Source organism: Procambarus clarkii, chromosome 83 (genome assembly GCF_040958095.1).
Source record: "Procambarus clarkii isolate CNS0578487 chromosome 83, FALCON_Pclarkii_2.0, whole genome shotgun sequence".
Classification (NCBI taxonomy): Eukaryota; Metazoa; Arthropoda; class Malacostraca; order Decapoda; family Cambaridae; genus Procambarus; species Procambarus clarkii.
In genome coordinates, this window is record NC_091232.1 from 23,256,407 (window position 1) to 23,265,542 (window position 9,136).

Consider the following 9,136-nt stretch of genomic DNA (forward strand, 5'->3'; position numbering starts at 1 on the left):
GCAGTACCAGCACCGCATGCAGGGGATTTCCTGTTAGCAACCCCAATGTCGGCAACTGGCATGCGTCTCACACCACACGCCCTCCGAATTGCTGCCCCAATCCACACCAGATATAGGTGTATTTGCGGTGAGGTGGTGGCTGACAGGTACGGCCACCATAGCCTACTCTGCCAAAGCACAGGGGGATGGCACTCGAGGCACAGTGAAGTTAACGACATCATCAAGAGGAGCCTCACCACAGCTGGATGCCCAGCTGAAAGAGAGCCCCGTTACCTAACGCCCCGTAACTCTGATGCTCTTATTGGTCGCCCGGATGGTATCACAGTGAACCCCTGGAAGAATGGCTAGCAGTTGGTATGGGACTACACATGCGTATCAACCCTGGCTAACACCTACGTTAACCTCAGTGTTACGGACCCGAGCCCGGCGTCCGAGCACGGAGCAGTGACGACCGCGCCACCTGTGGGTCAGCTCCCGAAGCCCCCTCCAAATGCACGACGCCATCTAGTGAGGACGAGATATACTGGCCACAAGGGCTAGTTTCCTGTCCTAATCAGCTCGTGACTTAGCCGCTGCTGACCTCTGGTGAGGTGGCGCTTAGACAGCAACGCCATCTATGGAGTGGATAGGTGGGCGTTTGTGTCTAAGCCTGTAAGTGAGGTGCCCTAGAGTGTAACTAGTACTGATGACGTGTCTGATTACAGAGTCGACCTGGGACTACTGTAATGGACGTTGGATCAGTCTACCCAAGGCAGCCGTAGAACCTCCACGCATTTGCTGTAGAAGCTGTGAGTCACCCCCCGGATGAACACTGTTGTGTTAGCCTGCCTGTGAGGTGGCAGAACCAGGGATTGTCGTACCCGGGGCTGACTAGTGAAGAAGACTAACCACTGGGGTGTTGTGGTGAGGAGAGTGATCTGTGGAATCACACGAGGCTCCTGCCTAGGGCTCGCAACCCTAGTATCGGTCGTGGAGTGGCCTACGCAGCGTTGCTGATTGGAACCTGCCAGCTACAGGCTGGATTTGTGGTTGACGGCCTCCACGACGGTGCACCCAGTGGGACGGTGATTTGGCTGGCCTGTGGCCAGGGTAGACTCGTTACGAGAATCCAAGGATTAATCGAGAGGCCACGACAAGAGGACCAAGGGCTAAGCATCGTTGAGCACCGTGAAACGTACTGAGTCTTCGGAGGAAGACAAGGGATTATAAATAAGTGTAGTAATAGTAACAGCGTGTGACTGTTTATATATTTATTGGTGGTGGTGAATATATATTTAAGTTTAAGTGCAGTTTTATCCCTTCCCCTTTAATTTACTTGCGTTACGTAGCACACCCCTTGAAAGCCACTACTAACTTGGGGCCGGATACCCAAATTCTACTAACATCAGAGAAAGAACCCAGTTGCGACCCCAGAGGGCCGTAACACTCAGTGTTGCACAACCAGGTGGCGCTGCCACCCACAGGGAAGCAGCCAAATCCCGTAAGTATAAAGAACTGGATCACCACTACAATTTTGTCCCCATTGCGTCTGAGACACTCGGCGCCTGGGGTAAAAGTGCTACCAGTTTTTTGAAGGAACAGGGTTCTAGGCTCATTGAAACAACAAGGGACCCATGAGCTGCTGGCTTTCTTTTCCAGCGCCTCAGTGTGGTGATACAGAGGGGAAATGCGCACTGCATCCAGGGTTCCTGCCCGCCATCTGAGGAGCTGGAGGAACTCGACAACCTATGATAACCATCTTTGTAACCCATATGTAACTCCTTTTTTGTAACAAAGTTCAAATAAAGTAAATATATATGTGTACATACAAAAGAATGGGGGTGGTAGGAGAAGATAATATTAGTGTTCTGTGAGAAACCACAAGGTCTCCTCTGAATACTTTTTATTTTCTTCTCCGAGGCTATAGGTCCCCACATTGGCACCACAGGTGGTACCCTCACAAACTTTATATATATATATATATATATATATATATATATATATATATATATATATATATATATATATATATATATATATATATAATTACTGCTGACACATGTAGCCTACAGCTATCAAACGTTACTGGGAACACTAAGGAGGTCTCGCACTCCTTAAATCACAAGGGTAAGTGATTTATCGATCCCGCAGGCCGATAAACACTACCAAGAATTACGTTACTCAACAGAGCGACGGCGGTCTCTCGCGACAGCCTCGTCACTCACCAAATTCTACGAAAATTACGTTAATACTGCAACTACCACACATATATATGTAAACCACACTTGTCACGGCCCTAGGAACAATACAAGAAATTTCCACACTCCACAATAATCATTGCCAGGAATCACTGACGTTACACACTAACCTGAGTGCTCAGTGTTGGAATTCCACACCTGTGGAATATCTGGGGCTTGACTCAATTTATTAAATTAATGAAAACAATTACGAAGGACCACCCACTTTTAAGAAAAGAGGGAAACTAATAAAAAGTGATCATTAGAAACACAAGGAAGAACCAGTGTCTATGGCTAAATATTAGGAAGCATAATCACTTAAATAAATTAATGGGCTGTATAGTTAATTAACTTAAATCAAAGCCTCAAACACCTACATTGGGGGGTTATTGCTAGAACTTCATATACGTCTAGGAACTAGTGTGATTCGTGCACCAGTTCATTGGGTAATAACTAATCTTATGACCAAATTAAAGAATCTATAGAAGATTATCACCAGAAATTATAAGGATTATTAGCATCAGGAATTAATCATTCAAATAAACACAGATTATCTCCAGTGCACATGACGAGCATCCGATTAGATACAATGATGTATAAATAATCAAGTTTAGAGTAAATAAATAAGTACAAAAAAGTCTTAGCTTTAAGACGATTTCTAGGACATCATTCACGCCTCATCCTCGTGATCTCTGGAATTCCTCGTAGAAACACTTAAGAGGTGAATAACACGAAGTTAGGTAACAGCTCGTTGACTCCTCGCATGCGAGCTGTAATTTAAGGGATATTACATAGCATTGAACTAGGCTACTTAAATCTCTATATTCATGAAATGGAAAATAAATTTGATGTGGTACTAATGTTGGATTTGTTATGGTCGCTCGATATAACGACAAGCTGCCCCGACATATACAATCTCTAATGATGCATCAAAAGGGAACTATATACTTATCTAAGGGTACAAATTATGTTGAAGCTTGCCGGTATCGCGTCTCAAGCTCAAACTTCCACAATGTCGTACTCGTGGTTGATAGCTTGGCTTGAATATCGACGCGTTATTAGTTGGCCGGTCACTGCAGATCACGTAGAACAATAATAACTCATTCTGTGTTGAGTACCAGTGTAATTCTTGCTGATAATCTCAACGTCACGTGTCTCAGACTCTGACGCCACGACCTTGTTGCTCAATTCTGCAACACGAGACCTCCACGCCACACACAATGGCGTCTCGATACACAATGGCTTCTTCCCCAACCGCGTCCCGCATTCGCCACAGAAATTATTTATCACGAATAATATTATTTCACGTAATTGTGGCTGAAAGACTTTAATAAAGACTAGGTTGTAATTCTGGGGATTTAAATATTATTACTTTCTCGTTTTATGGTAGTAAACAAGAAATGGAGAAGATTTTAAGTTTCTCCTTGGCATTCACGCGTGACGGTAAAATTATTACTTGATAACAATTGTAACTAAAAACTCTCGATTTAGAGTTATTTGGGAGTTATGTTATCCATAAATAACTATCACACGGAATACTGATGATTTTAGAGAATCACATTCAATTCTCTAACACACTGGATATAAATGTGTTTAACTAGGCGTAATCTGACGCAATACTGGTGCTTGGTTTCGTAAGAATTCCAGTATCCATATGCAGATATAATAGTTAATTCATGTGAACATTTCTGTTAGTAAGTTTTAGTAGCTACAGTAATTAGTATATTTTAATACTAATTTATTATAATACAATAGTATTGTATTAGTGTTGGAAATTTCCAACAACACCTGCAAGACTACACATGGGATAATATCACTCTGTCCCACGGACAATCAAAATGATTTAATTACCACAATGGAATAATATAATTATTAGGTATACTCTGTTCCCATGTGTACCTACACTCACACACACACTGTACGTCTGTGTACACAAGACATAAGTCACTCTGGACTGACAACATGACTACAAAGGGTGATTATCTCCTCGTCCACACTTCACTTCACCTCTGCAGGTGCTGTGTGACAATGTGACGGAACACCTGACTTCGAATTCAAGCTTTAGAGACTAACTGATCACCAGAAATACACACACAGGTACTTATTCATTCATACTGCCGGCTTACACACAATTCCCATACATCAGGCACCTAGCTACGGGTGACTGGCTCACAGTGGTGGAGATGGCTATAGGTAGTGGGACGCTAGGTGGCGGGTGGTAGGCTTAAGCGGAGACCTCCCCACCTTTCCCGAGCAAGAGTAGTCAACACTTTTGGCCCCAAAACACTGACTCGAGATTTTTCCACGAATTTCTATGAGAAAACTGCCCCTGAACACTTGGCATGAATTTCCCCGTTCCCATCGACTGCTACAGAGCACTAACTGCATAGGTCTTTAATCACTGGTATGGGATCTACGAGTCTGTTACTGCTCGTATGCACCCAGAACTATCCCAGAACTTTTTTCACTCTAAATTTCTACCCCTCGACGATGACTCCAGCTGGATTCTGACTGTGCAGCTGGTGGTGTTGGTAGTGGAAGAGCTAAGGAGACAGTCACCACGACGTCGTCTTGTCCAATTTGGCCGAATGGGCAAGAGAGAGACGTCCAGGTATGATGATGACTGGAGCAGAATGATGCTGGAGAGAGAAACGCCAGCGATTTCCCACGTCCTCCTCGAAATAGCCAATGAGAGGAAGGCATACAGCGGCCTACCCCTCTTAACCAATCAGCAACTGGGTAGCATAGCCCCTAGGGCGACTCAAAGATGGCCGACCAACATGTTGGCTCAAGATGTTTACTAAGATTGCGGCTGTTTCCATGACGACGACTCAAGTGGCTAGCGTGGGAGGCCCACAGCTCACCCACGCCATCCCAGGCCTAGCGGTTCCTGCGCAAACTTGAGTCTCGCTCCAAGCCATACAATAGATGATGCTATCAGCTCTAGCACTGTCCACAGACATGCCACCCCGGCCAGGGTAACATTTATGGACTGCTGATGATTGGGGCTCTCACATGAGCCCAAACACTAGATGTTTCGGTTGCTGGTTACCAAACTTAAGTCCGCCCACTTAACAAGTGCACTTAACAAGTGTACTGGCTCCCACAGGCATAAGAGCACTATTGTAAGTGAGTTGGTGAACCATCTCCTCACAACCAACTCATAACAAACATTGTGAGAGCCACACAAAATTTACAGATATATAACAAAGCACAAAGAAACCATAAGCACAGTCAGTAACAAACCTTCTAAAAATTCAATCAAAATGAATATGCACAACATAACTGCTTACACATCACAACCACATTGAAGTAAAACCAAAATAGTGCAGTACAGGACAATTCAAACATATCAGAAACAAATTACAGATACACTGAAATTAATGGACCAATAAAACACATATTTGATAACACAACCAAGCATATACAACCGTGACACTCAACTCAAGAATAAGAGGGCAAACGGAACATGTTGGAATTACGAAATATTCCAGAGTATTAGTAGTAACTCCTGAAAGTAAAAATAATGTTGTCTAGACTGTGTACCTGGGAACACCCAGTGCATAGGTTTGAATCCTCATCACGACTCTTACGGATTTTCTCAATTATAATGTTATTAATTAAATACAAAATAACAACTATAGAAATAACAAAACGTAGCAAATATTCAGTACGTACCAAGTATTCAAAAAGTACAGTAGGTATATACAAGAATGAAATAAACACACAACTTCACACTATTTTTAGGGGGGTGATTTATACAAATACAGGAGGCACATACAAAATTAATAAAGGAAACCACCAAATATTAACCACTTCCACAGATCTCACACAACATTGAACCATCCTGAATACTAGCACCAAAAATATTTCACAATATAATTACAAAATATACGTGTTTTGTTTTACACAGTAAGTGCAATTTACATTGTAAGTGTGACTTACGTTGTAATTGCAACTTATGTTGTAAGTACAAACTGTATAAAAACAAACAGAATGGAAACCACAAGACCCTCCAATTAAAAAATAGCACAAATCACAGGCTAAGAATAAAACAGACAGAAAGGTTTAAACAAGACATAAAAATAAAGGTCCCGCAAAGCACAGAGACTCACCCTAAAGATCACAGACTGACCAAAACATCCAATCACAACACTGACGAAAAAAATGATAACTTCAGCAACTGAAAATTATTACTAATGCAACAGACCTAAAACCGGAAGAAAAAACACCTACGGAAAGAGACTCAAACTTCAAGCCTCAGGCAAATCAGACAAGAAAATAAACAAACAACTGCTAAAACTTAAAAAACTATCCGTAAAATGATTGTTAAACTCTCCCTGAGCACCAACCGTAAGCACAAGGAATTGTACTATATTCTTTCCCTGAAAACTGCAGAATCAGCAATATACCATTCCTACTTCTCAACCTACACACCCATAATAAGTAATCCGAGATCAACATAAGCAAGTTATTTCGGTCTTTTTGAACACGAAGGAACAACATCAAACATCAACAGCCTCAACAGATCTGTAAGTAATTCAGATCAACACCGAACTACAGTAGTGCCCGTCAACTAGTTCACCAATGTTGCCTTTTGTCCTCAACAATAGACCACATGTAAGGCACTCTCACATGAAAGACCATTTCAGAAATATGCAAATATGATCAGTATCCTTAATTCCCAACATTAGTGGTCTATCATTAGTCAGCAGCATCACGTGTAAAATTCAAAATTTCTTTGCCTTGCGGCATGTTTCATGTTTAGCCTACCAGCTATTACCTCGTGCTGTGTCTTGTGGCGTGTTTGGGAAATTTGAGTATACATCGGATATATGCAACATTTGTCCATTCCCCAGGATGCCACCCACAACAGTCGACTAACACCCAGGTTCCTAATCATTGCTAGTTGAACAAAAGCTATTGGTGAAAGATGATTTGTCCATACGTCTCGCCTTACTGTATCTTAGGTGGATATTCCTACAAATGTCCCCAAGGAAGGGTTCACTGGTAGTCAGAGTCTCAGCAGGACCCATCCTAAATTTGTGTTTAAGATTCTAACCTGCTGCTCTACCTAGTTCATGTTTCACAATACTTCACCATACATCATCCTTTTCAATAGTAGGAACTTTCCCACTCATAGCGCTGTCTCGACCACACAAATTAAGGGACACCTCGACACACTGTTTGCTGTGAATTTCCACCTCAAACACAAGCTGACCCTTTTCATAGGCCCCATATCTTTGCGGCCTTGTCCTTCATACAGATCACATAAATTTTCTGTAACAAACTCTCAGAAAATTTACGACATTTGTGTGTTTTCAAGGCTGCCAGCAAGCTTCAGCGGATTCTTAACCCTGAGAGTTCGGTGGCAACCATAAATAGATTAAAAAAAATTTGGGGTCTTTCCATTGGTACATTTGCTAGCCTGAGTTTATACTGGAAGATTGCTGGCTGCCCTACCTGGTGGTTGTTTTTCACTGAAGAGGCTACGGTTGGCCTCAGTACGAAGACTTACGTGCCACTGCTGAGAAGGAAGGAATCAACTGGGCTGACTTTTAACTGTAGAGTGACCACAATGTGATCAGCAATATTCTGTTTGGTGTTCCGTATGTGAAATTGGACGGTCTGGCTGGTCTTCAGGTCAATCGTGATGATCAGCCAGAGAATTATCACCACCAGAATTAACTCCCAAAATGTATGTAAGATGTAAATAAATATAAAAAAATATATTTTAGTATATATTTTTGCTTTAAAATCAACATTTCTGGTTTTAGCCCAAAATGCTTAGTAGAGGTATAAACTCATTATTTAGAGACTAATCTTAAGAGACTAATTTAATGCTTTAGAAATGTTATAGATCTGATACTTTCAATAATTTAGTGCTTAATAACATAGTCATACTGAAAATTCACTGTATAATCTTACCACGATTTTTAGCTTTTGTTCATGTAGAGATGTAATTAGGAAATCATGTCCTCGTTCAAATATAGTTAGCTTCCTCTCCTGATCCTTCGGGTACTCCGTCGAGTTAGCCATGAAGCTGAACTTTTCACCGACATTTAGACTCACATGCACTCGTCTCTCAGACTGTAAAATTGACAATCATAGTCATTTAGTTATATGATGAATATTGAAAATCAACTTAATCAAATAGAAATCTGAAATTTCAGAAAGAAATCTGAAATCTAAAATCTGAAATATTTTATAATGAATATACATCAATGCATGTTATATATATATATATATATATATATATATATATATATATATATATATATATATATATATATATATATATATATATATATATATATATATATATATGTCGTACCTAGTAGCCAGAACGCACTTCTCAGCCTACTATGCAAGGTCCGATTTGCCTAATAAGCCAAGTTTTCACGAATTAATATATTTTCTCTAATTTTTTTCTTATGAAATGATAAAGCTAACCATTTCATTATGTATGAGGTAAATTTTTTTCTATTGGAGTTAAAATTAACGTAGATATATGACCGAACCTAACCAACCCTACCTAACCTAACCTAACCTATCTTTATAGGTTAGGTTAGGTTAGGTAGCCGAAAAAGTTAGGTTAGGTTAGGTTAGGTAGGTTAGGTTGTCGAAAAACAATTAATTCATGAAAACTTGGCTTATTAGGAAAACCGGGCCTTGCATAGTAGGCTGAGAAGTGCGTTCTGGCTACTAGGTACGACATATACACATATATATATATATATATATATATATATATATATATATATATATATATATATATATATATATATATATATATATATATATATATATATATATATATATATATATATATATATATATATATATATATATATATATATATATATATAGTGTAACTTATTGAAAATTCAAATACAAACACCAAACTCTTCAATGCCAAA